Raw genomic sequence first — 19,320 nt, 5'->3', positions numbered from 1 at the left:
GTGAATTAAGTCCATTGATGTTAAGGGATATTAACGACCAGTGATTGTTCATTCCTGTTTTCTTTCAGTGGTAGTGTGTGTGTACTTTTCTTCTTTGAAGTTAACTGCTGTGGAATTATGTATTGCTTGTGTTTTGTGAGTGTATCTGACTTCCTTAAGTTAGAATTTTCCTTGTAGTGCTTTCTGTAGGGCTGGGTTTGTGGATAAGTATTGTTAAAATCTGGTTTTGTCTTGGAATGCCTTGTTCACTCTGTCTATGATGATTGAAAGTTTTGCTGGGTATATTAGTCTAGGCTGGCATCCATAGTCTCTTAGTGTCTGCATTACATCTGTCCAGGACCTTCTGGCTTTCAAAGTCTCCATTGAGAAATTGGGTGTTATTCTGGTGGGTTTGCCTTTATACGTCACTTGGCCTTTTTTCTTTGCTGCTCTTAATATTTTTTCTTTATTCTGTACGTTTAGTTGTTTAATTATTATGTGGCAAGGGGGCTTTTTTGGGGGTCTAGCTTGTTTGGTGTTCTATAGACTTCTTGTATCTTCATAGGCATTTCCTTCTTTTAGTTGGGAATGTTTTCTTCTATGATATTGTTGAGTATATTTTTTGTGCCTTTGAGTTGGTATTCTTCTCCTTCCTCTATCCCTATTATTCTTAGGTTTGGTCCTTTCATGGTGTCCCAGATTTTTTGGACATTTTGTGTTATGACTTTTTTGGCTTTGGTATTTTCTTTGACTGACTAATCCATTTCCTCTATTGTATCTTATACACCAGAGATCCTCTCTTCCATCTCTTGTATTCTGTTGGTTATGTTTGCATCTGTGTTTCCTGTTCATTTACTCAGATTTTCTATTTCCAGCATTCCCTCTGTTTGTGTCTTCATTATTTCTATTTCACTTTTCAGGTCTTGAACTGTTTCACTCACGTGTTTAATTGCTTTTTTTATGGTATTCTTTAAGGGATTTATTGCTTTCTTCCACTTTTTTATTTGTCATTTTCCTCTAGTTCTTTATAGATGTCTTTCCATTTTTTTGTTTGACTTTTTCTCATTTTCTTTATTGATTTCCTCCACTTTTTTGTTCATATTTCCTCTTTCATTTTTTTTAAAAGTCTCTAGCATCTTCATGGTGCTATTCTTAAGGTTACATTCTTCTGCTTCTTCCACCTTGTGATGTTTAGGTCTTGCTGTTGGCTGAGGGCTAGGTTCTTGTCATGCTGTATTGCTCTTTATGTTGTTGTATTTACTTCTGCCTTGACGTCTGCCCATTTCCCCCTCTAATGGGTGTAAGAGGTGCCTGTCTCTGTTTTGTTGGTCCACTCTGTGTTTTTAGTGTCTCTTGGTCCAATGACAATTCTTTGTCCAATGAGAGCTGTCTCTCTAGGCCCAATGAGAGCTCTCTCTGGGCTGGATGAGAGCTGGGAGTTGGTTTCCAAGCCTCAGGAAGTGCCATGGGTCTTGGGCAGATGGGTGTGGGGGCAGGACGTTTAGATTGCAGGGTCCTCTGGGGGGCCTTGGAGAAGGGGAATCTTTAATCTTTAATGCCTCCAAAATATTTATGATACCTTAAAAGCTCAATATATGAAGGTAAAAATCTTATCTTTATCTAAAATTATATTCTTCTTGTAGAGAAAAAAACACTGTTCTTAAATTTATGATAAATCTTAGGAGCTATATTGACTTTCCTTTCTTTCTGTTCATGTTAAGGAATAATCATTGAGGCACAGACTACAAATTCTCTGTCTGTCTGTCTGTCTGTCTGTCTGTCTCTCTCTCTCTCTCTCTCTCTCTCTCTCTCTCTCTCTCTCCCTCTCTCCCTTTCTCTCTGGACAGTCATGAGTAGTAATCCACTTTAGTGATATAAAGTACAGCAAGTTAGTAGAACAGCATGTTTCAGACATTTTTAACCATATGGTGTAGGATATTAAGTATTATTTTCCAGATTATACTAGTAGAAATCAATAAATATCAATGGAGATCAGTTTTAAGGGCTGAATGATGTGGGAATTGTATGGCAGCACAGCATAGTAACTGTGTAACAATGGAATATTTGAGAATCAAAAACTACATTAAAATGATAGACATTTTAAGAGTGTCAAAGGGCAAGTAGAGTTACCTGAGAATCTGTTGTGGGTCTCATTCCTAACTTCTCAAATGAGAATTCAGAGATACATTAATTTGTGAGTATAATGATCAGTATTTAGGATTTTGTTTAATACTATGTCCATTTAGCAGAGTAATAGTAATATATATTCTAGGGTTTATTACCTGTCTAACCACAGGTTCTTAGCCTGAAAATGGTGCCAGGTATGGGTTTCCTCACATTGAATGGGCCTAAATTCAATCATAAAGAGATTGGCTACTCCCATTACGTTCCTGCCCCTATTGTACCAGTGGGAATGCAGGCTAAACATTATTGTAGCTCATAAGTTGAGGAGCTAAGTAAGATTGATGATTATTTTTTTCCCTCCAGTAGCATACATAGACTCTTCTAACAGTATGAAAATTATCCCATAGGAATGAATATTACAGGTCAGTACCAGCTTAATATCTCCATGCTCTGTAACACAAATATGTGTTATCTTGAGCATTAATATCTTACCATCAAGTTCTGCAGCATTACTAACAGGGATATCTGTACCTTGTAAGGTTTGGGGTATCTGCGACCATGCTGGCCAACAGTGCTAAAAGAGGTAATCCATTCCTGTCACTAGCATTTTTGTTAGCCTGTCATGTCTACTATGTTTGATCTTTCCTTCATAGGAAAAATAAACTCTTTTCATATATGTATATACCTACATATATACATATGAAACTTCTACAGTAGTAAGTAGGTTTCTAGATGACTTTTTGTAAGGTCTTTATTGCTATTTATTCTTCTCCTTAGTTCTTCTTCTCTGCCCTCCACACTCACACAACAAATTAACCTTCCTGTTCCCTTATCCTCCTTTAAAATTTTATAGACCTGCTCTCTATTTCTCTTCCTTTCAGAGACTTTCCCATGACCCCTAATAATTTCCTATACTCTATGATTATTCCAAATGAAACACACACATTTGAAATACAAAGCTAACATCTACATGTGAAAATAAACATGATGTTTATGACTCTGGGTATTAATTATCTCACTAAGAATTATTGTTTTGACCTTTATCAATTTACCTATGAATTTTATTTTTCTTAATAGCTAGATAATATTCCATTGTGTAGCTCTACTCAATTTTTATTATACATTCATCAGTTGATGCATATCTAGTCTTGCTGCTCTATTCACAATAGACAGGAAATATATTTGCTCTTTTAATAAATATGTAATTCTGCAATATCAGTGCTATAATTCATCTCTAGAATTCCCAACTAGCATGTGCAAGTCTTTGAATTTGTTCTCCACACTTTGAATGTGTGTGTGTGTGTGTGTGTGTGTGTGTATGTGTGTGTGTATGCATATGCCTGAACGTTTGTATATGTCTGTGTGTTGTGAGATAATCAATTGCACTGTGTAAAGGCATGTCTCATTGACTGGTTTAATAAAAAGCTAAATGGCCAATCTCTAGGCAGGAAGTATAGCAGGGATTTCTAAACAGAGCTCTCAGAAGATGAAGGGCAGAGTCACCAGCCAGACATAGAGAAGAAACAGGAGGTGCAAGATGGAAGAGAGGTAATGTCACATGGCAGAATATAGATTAATAGAAATGGGTTAATTTAAGTTATAAGAGCTAGTTGACACAAGTGTAAGTTAAAGGCCAAGCTTTCATAATTGTAAGAACTCTCCAGGTGGTTCTTTGGGAGCTGGCAGGCAGGACAGAGAAAGCCTGGTTACATCTCTGTGTGTGTTTGTGAGTGTATGAATGTGTTTGTACACATGTGTGTCAGTGTATTTGTGCATTTGTGTGTGCATATGCCTGTGTGTATGAGTCTGTGTGGGTGGAGTATGTGTATGCATTCATATGTGCATGTATATATGTTCGTGTGTATATGTGCATGTTTGTGACTGTATGTGTGTATTTGTGTGTACATGTAGCTGAAAGTTTTCCTGTGCTCACCCGGCACCAAGGTCCCATAGCCACTAATAAAGTTCCTGTGTCCCGCCTGGTTCTGCAGCCGTTCAGACCCAAGTAAACACACAGAGGTCTATATTAATTAAAACTGCTCAGCCATTAGTGCAGGCTAACAACTCACTAGCTCTTACACTTAAACTCACCCCGTTTCTGTTAATCTACGTGTCGCCATGTGTTCCTTGGCTTTACCTGTGTGCCATTACATGCTGCTCCCCGTATGGTGGGCTAGTGTCTCCCTCACTCAGCCTTCCTTTTCCCAGAATTCTCCATGTCTGCTTATCCAACCTATATTTCCTGCCTGGCTACTGGCCAATCAGCATTTTATTTTTCAACCAATCAATATAACACATACTCACAGCATGAAGAACATCCCACAGCATGTACATACATGGTTTTGTATGTGTTCATGTATATATGTGTGTGAGAGAGTACATGTGCCTATGTGTATATGTATCTGTGTACATGTGTGTTTATGTGAGTGTGTATATATTGGGTGTAAGAGTATATTTATGTATGTGTGTGTGTCTGTCTGTGAGAGTGCATGTATACATGTGTATCATTTGATGCATGTATGTGCTTTAATGTGTGCAAGTATTGTTTGTGTGTGCATGGGTGCATATGTGAGACTGTGCACACTTGTTTGGTGGGTATGTTTGTGTGTGTATGTGTGCATGTTCATGCATATATGTGTGTATGTCTTAAAATGGTAAAATGTTTCTCTACTTCTGTTGTATATTTTGATTCTGCACAGATTATATTTCTTAGCTTTTGAAATTATTCCTGTCAATAATAATTTAAGAGTTTTTTTTCATTAAATGCAATGTTACTTACTCAGGGACTTGATTAAACTGTATATGTATATTTTTTCTCTATTCTGAATATAATAATGATCTCAACAGCTTAATATATTATATGCCAGTGTTGGTTGACATTCAGGGTCAATATTACTACATTTCTATCCATATTTATTGCAAGATTTTTTTCATTAAGTTCAACCCTTTACATCTTTAAATATCTCTGTGCTCCTTGTGTAAATCTCTGTTGTCAACTTTAAGGTTAATGTGATAATTCATTTTTTTTTCTTTTCTGTTTATCCTTTGCATTCCCTCCCATGTACATCATCTCAGGTTGTGGCATTCTGAAACACACTAATTTTCACTGATTGGAAATTTCGAAGTTAGTCCTATTTAATAACTCTGTCTAATTTAAATATGAATTAAACATAAATCCTTTCCTATATTCTTTCTTAATGAATTTAAGCTCTTTGTTGCTCAACCCCTTTGTAATAACATATCTATCTGTATCAAAATTATTTCTCAAGTGGTTGTTTTCACAGCTACTTAAAAGACCATTCTATCCTCACTGTGTTACAAGACAAGCAAGGAAAACAACCTTGTCAATATAAATTGCATATTATTCTGACTCTGATGTGTTTGTTATATCAACTGAAAATTATTGAAAAACTACCAATACAATTTCAGTACATTTTACCCATGCTATCTTTTAAAGCAAATAACTCCAGATATGTCATCCTTTTTTAATATTATTTATATATCTTCTATGTTCTCTTTATTTTATGACTGAAGTGTTATGGTTTATTATGATGCCCACATTCCTTGACCTGATTTACAAATCGCCATGCTTTTAGCTGCAAACATTTACTTCCCTTTAACACATTTCTTTCAAGAGCAGATCACAGTCTGTTTTAGAACGCCACTTTACAAACTATAATTTTATTTTTGATAATTTGATTAATCAAATTATTCTACTGGTGCTAATTGTTATCTACCTCTTTAAATATCACTTTTTAAAGTGTATTGCTGGGAGCCACAGGATTGTGCAGTAAAGATTCAGCCATCATTGATTCAGGCCAACCCACCAGAACCAATGGATGATTAAGCCAAGAAGTAATACATTTTGGAATTATTGCCTTTTTAATGAATTGGTTGTTTCTCTTTGTAGATTTCTTATGAGATTACAGCTATGTTATTTCTCCATTACTACGCATCTTCATGTAATATGTATGTAATTTCATGATTATATCTCAATTTTTTTTGTTTTGTTTTGCAAGACAGGGTTTCTCTGTGTAGTTTTTGTGCCTGTCCTGGATCGTGCTGTATAGATCTGGTTCTGCCTCTTGAGTGCTGGGATTAAAAGTGTGCACTACCACCACCTGGCTATATCTCAATCTTATGGGCACATATAATCATGGGTGGTCATGAAGAAGACTTTTATTTAGTTGTATAATTTTGATATATAGAAAATATTTATCAAAGATACACTGGGATATGGTTCATAACTAGATCTATTGTACCATGAGACCATAGACACTTAAAGTTTGTCTTGTTCCTTTGACTCAGACTAACAAAATAATAGTCTCACCTCAGTCTAATACAAACTGCACACAGATCATTTTACCTCAGAGAAAGTTCAAACTAGATTAAAGGCCTTTGTAAATAGATAATAACTTTAAAACTTGGCAGTTATGCACAAGGTCAGAGTCACAGGTGTCTACCAAGATTACCAAAAGCACCCTAAGAAAAGCAGGGTAATTCTTCACTTGCCCAGACTGCTGACCATAGACCTATGTCTCAAAATTTGTCTCATTTGGGTACTATGGCCCTCCTTCTTACTCCTGAAACCTTGAAAATGTATATTGCCACGGTAAATGGCTTGGCTCCTTATCACTAACTCTAGAAATGTGCTTTTTACCAATGAGAGGTAACTCTTGTAACTTTTTCTATTGCTTCAAGTCTCCTTTGAAAAGAGAATTATTAGGCTAGAATAGAAGAATCAGGAAGACGAGAACAGAGAATTAGAGTTAAAAAATTATAGACAATTATGCCAAGAAAATCAGGAGGAGAGAGAATAAAGAAACATGCACAGAAGGATCACAATGCGAGTAGATTCATTGCTTCACTATTAGTCTTTCTCTTGCTTATTGTAGCATCTCCTTTGGACCCTGAGAGAAAGTCATTAAAGCAAGCCCTTAAAAGCCTCCACTAATGTCTTCCTTGGAAACAATGTTAGATGGGTTCCCCTAATCCCCTTGCACACTCTTTCTCATTGTTTAATGTATTTCTCCCTCTACTTGACTTCATGCTCCTTTACTATAAATAATAACAAACTTTGTTTGCCATATATCTGGCATCTTGGAATTGGCAAGGTTACTGATTTATGTTTGCATATGCTTTTTTCCTGAAATTTTATTTCTCTCCTATAACTTGAAGGATAGTATTGTTACAATATAATCCTGTATCTTCTTAGCTGTCACCAGAAAGTAAGACAAGAAGTTTAATGGGGAAAGAATAGAGGATTCACTAGTCAAGAGAACATATACTGCTCTTGCAGAAGACCTGAATTCAGTTCCCAGAACCTATTTGGCCCCTAACAACTGGCTGTAACTCTAGTTCCAGACTACTTGACACCTCTGGTCTCAGCAGCTACCTGTATGCACACACACAGACATACACTGAGACACAGACACAGACACACACACACATACACACACACACACACACACGCATGCACGCACGCAAGCACGCATGCACACACACATACTGGTTATCTAATAACAAGAAATAAGCACTGATTATATACAAGAAACTGTACACAGACTGAGCAGGGTGGTATTTATGTATCTAGGGATATATATATATATATATATTATAATATATAATGCATGTACATGTATAAACATATGCATTATGTATGTAACAGCAAATAACAAAAAATAGGGCCATGATTATGAAAGAGAGCATCGAAGGGTATGTTAGAGTGCTTAAGGGGAGGAAAGGGAAGGGAAAAATAATGTAATTATATTAAAATATCAAAAATAAAGCAGCATGTACTAGACCTCCACAAGTTTGAGCCCAATCAGAGTCCCAGAAGTAAGAGGAGGAAGTAGTCATAGGGTCTCACCATACACCAAGAGCTGTTTGAATTTGATAGTTTCTGGTAAAGGGGGTTTTTTACAATGGAGTTTCACTGGGTGTACTAACCACACTTAGGGGAAGGCTGCATTACCTGGAACAGTTTTCCAACTGAGAGTCAATGATATTTTTGTGGACTTTTTATTTCATGTGCTTGGTTTTGGCATTTGTATACTTCACTACAGTTAGATACAAGCAAGAAGTTAGAGTCATTGATAATAGAAATGTACTATGTATTCCAAAATGTAGAAAAAAGATTTGATAAGAATTTATCCTAAATAAATGGTAAATGATGGAAGAGACGGATATGTTTAGTCTCATTTCACAATATCACGTGGTCCCTTACTAGTATGCACAAATTTTTAGTTTTATTTTTCACCTAAATAATTTAATGTTATTGTTATTAATTCTGTGAGAATTATGTACAATGTATTTTCATCATACTTACTCCCCACTCCTTCTGTTATCTCACTTTAAATTTGCAACATTCTCCATTCTCCTGCATTTTATGTGCCTCCTTTTTAGAAGATACTATCTTGCAGCAAAAACCATAGTATTTTTAATTTAAATTTCACAAACTAAAACATTTTAAATGGACCATCCAAGCATAGACCAAAGGCCAGATTTAAACATGTATTTCTAATGTTTTTATAATATAAGGTGAAGATTTTGTTCAAACATATATTATCATTTTATTTTGAACAAGATGCCAGTCAAATAATTTTCTACCCATTTTTTTCTCAAATAAAGAAGTTACCTTAATGTGAAGTCTCAGAATCCAAATCCCTAATAGTGTCCATATTCATTTAGAAGCTGGTTTGTATTGTGTAATGGTTGAGTGGACTGTTTGATCTCATTTTGGGGTTCATTACATTTTTCAACCATGTAAGTTCACTTATTCTTATATTCATATAATGGTTTATTCTGATAATAGAAAGTAAGTTTTTATCCTTAAAAGTATGAGTAAAATATAATTTGGACTACTACTTAAGAACAATTTGTATACTCATTCAGTCTAGAATTTTTTTTTATGTTTTGAAGAAAATTATGTAACAGAATATTTGGTTATGATCATCCTAATCACATTGAATTTTTATGTACTATGAAATAATTGCAAAATCTAGCACCTATATAGTTATTTCCTATAGATTTGTAATTAAAGTTGTGAGCATATATTATACATTAAAATGTTGTATTTTGCATTCTGATGATCTTTACATTTTATAAAAAGCAGAAGGTAATATATTCACTTTTACTCAAAGGGCCTATAAAGTACAATAAAGTAAACATTCATAACTTTATAATTAAAATTTCTGTGTGAAATATGTTATGGACTTTCTCTTTCATATCTCTTTTACAGGCAAAAGTGCTTTTAATGTTCAAATTAAATTACAAAGAACATTTTGCATGTGAACTATCTGTAATGTGAGACATCTACTAATTTTGCAAATTTATGTTTGATTTTATATAAGTACTTTAAAATAATATGCTATTACAGATTTATTATAAATTTACTATAGGTTTATGCATGTCAAAAATATAACAAATATAATGAAGATTTTAGTTGAATATTGATACTAAGGGACATTGCTAAAGATGAGAAATAAAGTAACACTTTCAAGTCTTGATGATTATTCTTAGATAATGCAAAACATTTAGGCGGCTTGTCTACCTTAAGGTTTTCATTACTAAAATATTTAAATTTCTGAAGTTCAGTATGATTTTCTATATTTTGAAAATAGAAATGGCTGAAATATAAATAAGAAGGATAAATTTTCAATGCTCTGGAATTTGGACACCAGCAGTTAATAAGGATCAATGTACTAAACAGAGGTGCTGTTGAGACAGATATTCTCAGGAGCTTCAGATGGTAAAAGAGCCCAAAAGAACTGAAAAATAGCTCAAATCCCTTTCCATTCAATCAAGAAATAGAAGGTGGAGGCTCTGGAAATGGCTTAATGGATATAATGCTTATAATGCAATTTCAATGACCAGCAATCAGGTCCTCAGACCTAACAGAAACGTTGAGTAAGTATGTCTGTACACTCTCAATCACAGGCCTTGGGAGGTGGGCACAAAAGCTCCTCAGGGCAAGATGGCTAGATAAGATGGAAAAATTGGCTACTTTGAGGGTCAGTCAGAATTCCTGCCTCAGAAAGTAACTGTAAAGCAATTTGAAAAAAAAGAACAACTGTAATTTTTATATCTCCTTATGTACACATGGATTTATGCATGCTTACCTGCATACCCATGTGCCTACATGCATGCAACAACACATAAATACACTTGCATACACCACCTCTATGCAGCAACACACATACAAAAGAAACAAAAGGAAAGATATTGTATATATTTTATCTGAAAGTGATAGGTTTTAATATTTATATGTTTTTGTTTCCATATTGGGGATAAATCTATAGTTCAGTGCATGAGAAGCAAGTGTTCTAGCATTTGAAAGAAAATAATAATTTTATTTATTTTTTTTTTTTTTTGCAGCTGATAGGTACATGTGTTAAGCATTGATATTTCTGAAACTGGGACCAGGGAACTCTGAGCTAGAAATGACCTGTGTGCCTCCTCTCTGAAGACTAGCTTTCATGGTACTGGCAGGCACTTCTAAATGGGGGAGGAAAAAATTGTCCTACCTTCTATGATACCTATGAACCAAATCATTGGCCAGCATTGCACAATAACCTTCAGCAAGCACTAGTGGACCGCATAACTTGGTGATAGTAACCAACAACTCTTTAACCTGACTTAAAACCCATTCAAAAAGGAGACCATGTCTGTACTGGTATACTAGCTAACCACCCAGTCCTAATGACATAGATTTTTGGAGTAGATATCTAATAATTTACTAAACCAATATAACCCTAACAAAAGAATTTGTACATTTATTCTCTTGTCAAGGAACCTCCTCTTTTCAACAGATAGGGGACACTACAGGAAGCCACAACCAATCAAAGTGCACAGTTGTAGAGCCCAGACCCAATGGATACATCTAGAAAACATTCCCACACCTAAGGCTCAGAGAAAATTTAGCAAGAGGGGGCAGAATAATTGCAAGAGCATTCGGATCAGGGAGTTTTATGTGAGGTGTCTCCTAATAATATAAGAAGATACACACATAGAAACTTACCAACATGACTACCTAAACATGAGCTATACAATGCCAGCAGAACTAGACATACTAAAGTGGACAGGGACATCTGTGCTACACAACTAAGGAACACTGAAAGTGAAAGGAATAATTTTCTCCAGAGAAGAACATACCAATTGGTCATAAGAGTGAATTTCTGAAGCTCACTGGCCAGCTATATAAGAATACTTGGTCAGTTCCATACCATGTCTCAAACTAACAAACAAATAAAAAAAATCACAAAAAAACAACAAAATTTTATCCTCACACCTTAATTTTGTCTTCACACCTAGGCACAGCTATGTGCTTATGTAAACCCTCAAACACATATACTTGTGAACACAGAGGAAGTTACACACACAGATACAGACACACACACACAAAACAAAAAAACCAAAAAAAACATATACACATAAATTGAACATAGGAGAGAAGTCTTAATAAGAAAAAGAGTAGTAACGTATAAGCTGATAAAGACAATAATTATATCTTAAGTAATAATTACCAAGAATTAAAATAGCAGAACCTAATAATATAGGAAAGATAATATAAATCTTATCACCTAACTTATTTTTCCCTAAAAACATACAAATACTCTATAGGGTAACTTTCAGGCAGTAGTGTATGTGCAAGAAAATGTAGCTATTTCAATAAAATATGAACACTCTTATTATTCAGTCTTTAATTTAATAGATTTACCTCCCATATTTGATTTTTCATGTAGTCTACTAATTCAATGAATATTCATGCAGAGGTCATAAATGATTATTAACTTTCCTGATGGGTTGAACTTAACCATTACTCAGAAAATGCATTAAGAGATAAGATTTTTAAAAGCATGAAACTAATTTCACCCATAAATAGTGCAATGTCTGTTATCTATAGACATTGAATTTGGCTTTGATAATATATATTAAATAGAATTTTCTCTTAGATCTTAAACTTATGAAGATTTACAATACATGTAATTATGAATACCTAAACTGAAATTAATTTTCTCAAAAGTTTAATAGTTTCTATTCCCTACATTATACAATTTATTTGCCTTTATGACTGAGATGTAAAGAAAATTATTTGCATACTTCTGTGTATACATTTATAAATGCATCTATTGTTATATGTAGACAAATATCCTTGTAATATTTTGTTGCAGTCACAATTGGGAGGACTGCTTTGGAAACACAGAACTGCTCTAATAGATCAGCTGTATAAACAAAGTATTTCTCCCATGCTTTCATGTCTTAGCCTATAATAATTTCCTCCAAAATTTTTTCCTTTTCCCTGGAGATTTACTTTATTTGCTCATTGCATGCCACCTCACGTCCTCTGATTTGATTCATTCTCTTCCTGATTGCTTGTATTTTCTAAGAGAATGGGAGTCTATGGGTGGGGATAGTGAGGTTAATTACTGCTGAGGACCTTAACTAAGGGATCCTGAGATCTGCCTCAGTCACTGTTACCCTAATGTAGGGTCGGGAAGGATAGCAACTTAACTTCTCTCTGGTTCTTGTATTTCCTGTCAGCATTTCAAGGCAGTCAATTTTCAATGTTAGAGTTCACAATTTGTGCTATTACTTATCTTAAATCCAGTAGCCTGTGCCCTATGGTTCTCCTGTGTCTCAATCCGAATTTTCTGATATATTTATCCCATATTGCCTTTCTCTGTGTTTCTCTATTCTGTCCCTCATTAAACTGGTTTTTTACATGTTCACTATTCATTTCCCTGCCTACCATATGATTCCAGAATTCTCCTCTATGGAAATGTTATTTGTGAAAATGTTTCCAGAATCAGCTTCCTTTCTGTAAGCCTCAAGAACTTACCTTTAGTTATTTAAGCCACAATTTTTCCTTAACTGATTCCCTTTGCCTCCATCCCCATAGAAAATTCTAATATAATAGTCTCAAGATGTACATACACACATATGTAAACATATATATTAATATACACATAAATGATACATACTTATATCATATGTGATATATGTGTGTTCATTAGATAATTTACAGTGTGGATAAGATATTTCAGAATCTTTATTTTGTACCCTATGTGAAGTGTAGAAAACACAAAATTTCACCCAGAAAACTTCTGTCTTGTAGTGTTGTGATTCCACTTTCTGACTGTGTGGCCCCTGTGTCAGGGGAGTCACTTGATTCACAGTAAATGTCTAATTACCTATTTGGGATAAATAACAGGATATACAGTATAACATATCATTCTACAGTAACACAGATGTCTACGTACTTCATTAAAATGTTTTTTTAGGTAAGAATTATCAATTTTATATCAAATATTAAACTATACAGACAGCCATTTCCTGTAGTTTTAATGATTTTAAAGTGATAATTTACAGTCTCTTAACTACAATAGCTTCATAGCCCACACAATAAAAGATGTGATTAATCTTGATTATTGGAAACTGAAAAACATCCAAATTAAAAGTAAGTAATATTATTAACTATACAATAAAGTAAAGGCTAAGGTGGTATGTTACTACTTTATAAAACTTGCTTCACACTTCCTGTGAATTGTCTCTGAATAAGACTGTTTGGGATGTTTCCTATAGGAATCAGTAAATCACTGATGCTTTCAGAATATTTTTATGTACCATTTATTCCTACCAATATTTTCTAATTGTTTTATTAGAATGAAATTTTATTCATTTATTTGTGCTGGGGGCATCATGTCACAATGAACACTTGGAGTCAGAGCACAACTTGAGGAAAATGATCCTCTCTCTACCATGTGGGCTCTTCTGTCATTTTATACAATGATTTTAAGAAATTCTGTTTGATGAATTGTGGTTTTAAACAGAGTTTCCTTTTCTTAGACAATAAGAATAACAACAGTAACGGCTGAGTGTGCAGATATGAGCAAAAGGCAAAGAGCATCAAAAAGAAGGAATGATTCATTCATTCCTGAAGTAGATTTACTCAATATAAAAAATACCTGTGACCTGAGTGGGAGGAATTCCCTAAGATCCCATCCATTTCCTAAGCAGGACTGTCTGTGCTGTGATTTGACAATTGCTGCCTTCTGTGATTGAGCCTGAGCCTTCAACTGCTACATACATGATTCAAGTTATCCACAAGTTTCTTGGAACATATTTTAGTCATCTACATGCAAGAACAGTGATAGGAAGGATGACATTTTTGGATGATGGGAAAATTTTTCCAAAATGTGGAAAAATTTAAGAAATCACATATGAACATATTTGCAGATATGATCATAATGACTTAAGTAACAGTCACTTATGAATATTTTATAGACAACTGCATAAAATTATGAATCAAAATATTCACATTATATGTAACAAAATGTTTTTACATATATAAAACACAATTTTTTTTACAAATAAAAATAAGCAATGTGTACAAATGATATTCATAGCCCAAAAATATATAATGTAAATGAACAATACATGCATGAAATTAGATAACTTTAAACTTATAGCAATATAAATTAAAGAGCAAATGTGTCATTTTTTTTCAACCAGATGGCTAAAATCAATGTGTGGCAATGTATTGTGATTTGACATAGTTTTAGATAGATTTCTATGGACATAAAGATATTGGACAATTTTACTAGAACATTTGGCTACAAGTGAACATTTTCTAAATTTGTGATATTTAGCTGTCTAAACATAAAGTGAAAAAAAGATAAAATGCTTAGGTACATGTTCCTAAAAATAGAATTGTTAATATAATTTCCACAATGATGTTGTACAATTGAATTTGTATTAACTGTCCATTGTAGCACAAAACTTAAAAGGTCTTATTAATGAAAATAAACCTGGAGCAAGGTATTGGGATGAATGCTGGAAGATAAGAGAGACAGAACAGGCCACAGCCACCTCATCTCACCAATTCATCAGCTGATCCTGTTTCCTCAGACTGGAAGCCTCTGAGTCCTCATCCAGAATGAATTTCAGTTGAACTACTGCTCAAAAGCCTGAAAGCTTAACCACGATCTAGTTCTTCATCCTTACACATTAAATACCTTTCTACTTCCTGCCATTACTTCCTGGGATTAATGGCTCTTGTCACCATGCCTAGCTGTTTCCAGTGTGGCTTTGAACTCACAGAGATCCAGACAGATCTCTGCCTCTGGAATGCTAGGATTAAAGGTGTGAGTTGTGGGGCATACATGGGCTGCAAAGAGGGTGCTGAGAGGGAGTTAGATAAATAAAGCTTAAGCTTTAAGCTATTCAGGAAGAGAGTAGATACAAATGGTGATGGAGAAAGTTAGTTTAAGCTGTTTATGCAGAGAATAGATACAAAGGATGGCTAAGAGGAAGTAAGCATGGGTTGTTTGTGTGGAGATTAGAGACAAATGGTGAGGAAGGAAGTTACCTCAAGTTATGTATGCTAAGATAAGATACTAAAAACAGGAGATGATGTCAATGCACAAACAATTTGTAAATAGGGTGACCTTTAAAATGATTGGTTGGTTCCTTCACCCCCTCCAAGGGTTCTGAGGTTTTCTGGTATAAAAGAGGCTTACTGCCTAACAATAAATGAGTTCTTGCTTGACTTGACTCCCCGCTGTGTTTGATTGTCTCTGAGTAAGAGGGAGGCTGGGGAAAGGGCGAGCAGTGTGCACTTGCTTTTCCTAGGTTCCAGGCTACCTCTTCACAGGTGACTTAAGTTCCCGGTGGGGCAGGTCCCCACAGCTGGTGTCCAACGTGGGACTTGAAGTGCTTCGGCCAAGGCCAAGTGGTCTTCCAGGGTAAGTGAAACCCTCAGTATGGGTAATACAACCTCCTCAAGTGATAAGCAAGCCCTCAAGGTCCTGTGTTATATGTTTAAGTCTAGAGGGCTTGGAATTTCTAAAAGTAATGCTATCACCATCTGGGAGACTATAATTTTCCTTGCTTTTTGGGGCAACCTTTTCTGCTGCAGCACCTGGGCCCAAATGGAAAAGCTGGCAAGAGAAAGGTAGAAACATTTCGGCATACCGCCGCCCCTGGGCTTCTACCCCACTATCATAGCCTTTAAGGTGTCTTTTTACCCAGATTCTCTGCCACCCCCTTTTCAGGAGTCAAAGAGGGAGAATGATTCTCCCCAAGGGTTAGAAAAGGAAGAAAGGAAAACAGGGGCCCCCCAAGGGGCCAAAAAGGACAGGGAAGGTTCTGAGAATAAAGAAAAAAATAATAATTGGGCCAAATTTGGCAAGGAGCATGTGAGATGCACAGAGAAATATACGGTAGAGTTTAAAGCAAAAGCAAAAATCACTGCGTCTGAGTCCTGGGCCTCAAGGGATTCTGGCCCTCCCCCTTGGGACCCTAGGGCTGAGTCTGCTCAAACACCATACATGGCATTAAGGAGAGATCTCTGCGATATGGACTCCTACAACCAGCCCCTCACTGGGAGGTATGGGTTAGGGGAAAACTTGGCCCCTAGCCCTAATAGACCTCTAGAATGGTACCCCTGGAGGCTAAAGAGGAATGCCAGACCAGGGTAGAGGACAATTGGGTGGCCAATCCCCCCATCCCTATCACTTATGGCATCCTAGCAGCTACAGCTGAAGGGTATTTACAGGCGTCCAAGGTGGTTGTACAAGATCCTTACCAAGATCAGGTTAGATACATGGGGCTTGTAGCCTGGAGCAAATTAGATGAAGGGCCTACCAAATCTCCCATAGCAGGGCAAAGACAAAAACCCAACAAACCCCCACCAGAGTTCAAAGATAGAGTCCAACAGAATATGCAGTTAATTTCCCCATTCATGGTTGCCCTCAAGGGATTACTGGAGGGATGGGAATGCCCCATACAATATATGAGGGGTCATTCTGGGCTTGCAGGATTTCTGTCTGAGAGAAACTGCCCAGCCTACGAGCTGGCATTGGGATTTAAGATACTGACCTTAAAAGATAGTCCATACCTTGTTTGGTTTAGGAATCAGGGTAATTGTAGCCTCATAGAAGGAGTTTGGTAATGTTCCTTCTGTTTCTATTGTGTGGAACAATTTAGAGAGTATTGGTATTAACTTTTCTTTGAAGATCTGGTAGAATTCTGTGCTGAAACCATCTGGTCCTGGGCTTTTTTTGGTTGGGAGACTTTTAATGACTGTTTCCATTTTCTTAGGGGTTATTGGACTATTTAAATAGTTTACCTGGTCTTGATTTAACTTAGGTATGTGGTACCTATCCAGAAAGTTATCCATTTCTTTTAGGTTTTCCAGTTTTGTGGAGTAGAGGTTTTTGAAGTATGACCTGATGATTCTCTGGATTTCCTCAATGTGTGTGTTGTTATGTGCCCCTTTTCATTTCTGATTTTGTTGATTTGGATGATGTCTCTCTGTCTTTTGGTTAGTTTGGATAAGGGCTTGATGGAGACCATGGTAAATAAAGACCACATGAGAATTGGAAGAAGCAAAGTGCTAGAGAGGTCCACAGAAATCCACAAAGATACCCCCACAACAAACTGCTGGCAATGGTCGAGATACAGCCCGAACTGACCTACTCTGGTGATGGGATGGCCAAACACCCTAATTGTCATGCTAGAAACCCCATCCAACTACTGAGGGATCTGGATGCAGAGATCAATAGCTAGGCCCCAGGTGGATCTCTGGGAGTCCAATTAGCGAGAATGAGGAGGGTTTATATGAGCGAGAATTGTTGAGACCAAGGGTTGATAAAGCACAGGGACAAATAGCCAAAGGAATGGAAACACATGAACTATGAACCAATGGCTGAGGGGTCACCAACTGGATCAGGCCCTCTGAATGGGTGAGACAGTTGATTGGCTTGATCTGTTTGGGAGGCATCCCAGCAGTGGGATCGGGTCCTGTGCTCATTGCATGAGTCAGCTGTTTGAAACCTGGGGCCTATGCAGGATCGCTTGGCTCGGCCTGGGAGGAGGGGACTGAACCTACCTGGACTGAGTCTACCAGGTTGATCTCAGTCCACGAGGGAGGCTTTGCCCTGGAGGAGGTGGGAATGGGAGGTGGGCTGGGGGGAAGGTGTGGGGGGCTGGAGGGGGGAGAACAAGGGAATCTGTGGCTGATATGTAGAACTGAATTGTACTGCAAAATAAAAATAAAAAAAAATTTTAAAAAAAGATAGTCCATACCTACAAGGCATTCAACTCTTCCTAAAGGTACCCCCTTTATAAACACAGGGAGTTAACCCCAGAGTCAAATATCCTCTGATAAATAGCTGTTAAACTTAAATATGTTTTTGTTTCTTATAGAACAAAAGGGGGAAATAGCCCCCATATTCAATTATTCTGCACCCCGTGGCCGTCATGCTCTGGCCTTGGGGCTACAAGGACACCCACATCGGGCCTCAATCAGAGCCTTCTGCTCCCCAGTCGCTTCTTCATGCCCCTTGTTGAGCAGGAGCTCCTGGAGTGAAAGACCCTACAAAAAGTGACAACAGAATACAGGCTTATGGTGGTGGGTGCTGGAGATGTGGGAAAGAGTTCCCTGACCATCCAGCTGATCCAGAATTGTTTTGTAGATGAGTATGACACCACCATAGAGGATTTCTACCCGAAACAAGGTCATTGATGGGGAGACATGTTTGCTGGATATCTTAGACACAGCAGGTTGGGAGGAATGTGGTGCCATTCATGAGCAGTACATGCACATAGGGGAGGCTTTCCTCTGTGTGTTTGCCATCAACAACATCAAGTCTTTTAACAACATCCATCAGTACATGGAGCACATCAAGTGGATAAAGGACTTGGATGATGTGCCAATGGTGCTGGTGGGGAACAAGTGTGATCTGGCTGCTCATACTGTTGAGTCTCAACAGTCCCAGGACCTTGCCCACAGCTATGGCATCCCCTATATCAAAAAATCAGCCAAGACGCAGCAGTGGGTAGAGGATGCCTTCTACACACTTGTATGTGAGATTCGGCAACACAAACTGTGGGAGCTGAACCCTTCCAATGAGAGTGGCCCTGGCTACATGAGCTACAAGCTATTGTGACATCAGATGGTAGTACTCCAGCTGATGGTTGTCCTGTCCTTCCTGGCTCCTGCTACAGCCCAGAGGTCTCATTCCCACAACACCGCTGCCCCTACATCCTTCGGCCTCCCCATCTTCCCTGCAGCAGCCTCTAACACCCACCCCAGGATAACTACCACCTGCTTTCAGTATCTGCTACCACTTCCCAGGGCCCTACTACTGGCTCCTCAACATCCTTGGAGCCTGGGGACAATGGTGACTATACCGAGATGGCCTTTGGTGTGGC

General features: G+C 36.9%; 1 pseudogene; it reads left to right on the top strand.

Annotated features, from left to right (window-relative positions):
* Positions 1-2,661: 2,661 nt before the first annotated feature.
* Positions 2,662-19,055, top strand: LOC131924982 (GTPase HRas-like; annotated as a pseudogene).
* The last annotated feature ends 265 nt before the right edge of the window (positions 19,056-19,320 follow it).

Source organism: Peromyscus eremicus, chromosome 15 (assembly GCF_949786415.1).
Source record: "Peromyscus eremicus chromosome 15, PerEre_H2_v1, whole genome shotgun sequence".
NCBI classification, from domain to species: Eukaryota; Metazoa; Chordata; class Mammalia; order Rodentia; family Cricetidae; genus Peromyscus; species Peromyscus eremicus.
This window is presented reverse-complemented; position numbering and strand designations above follow the sequence as displayed.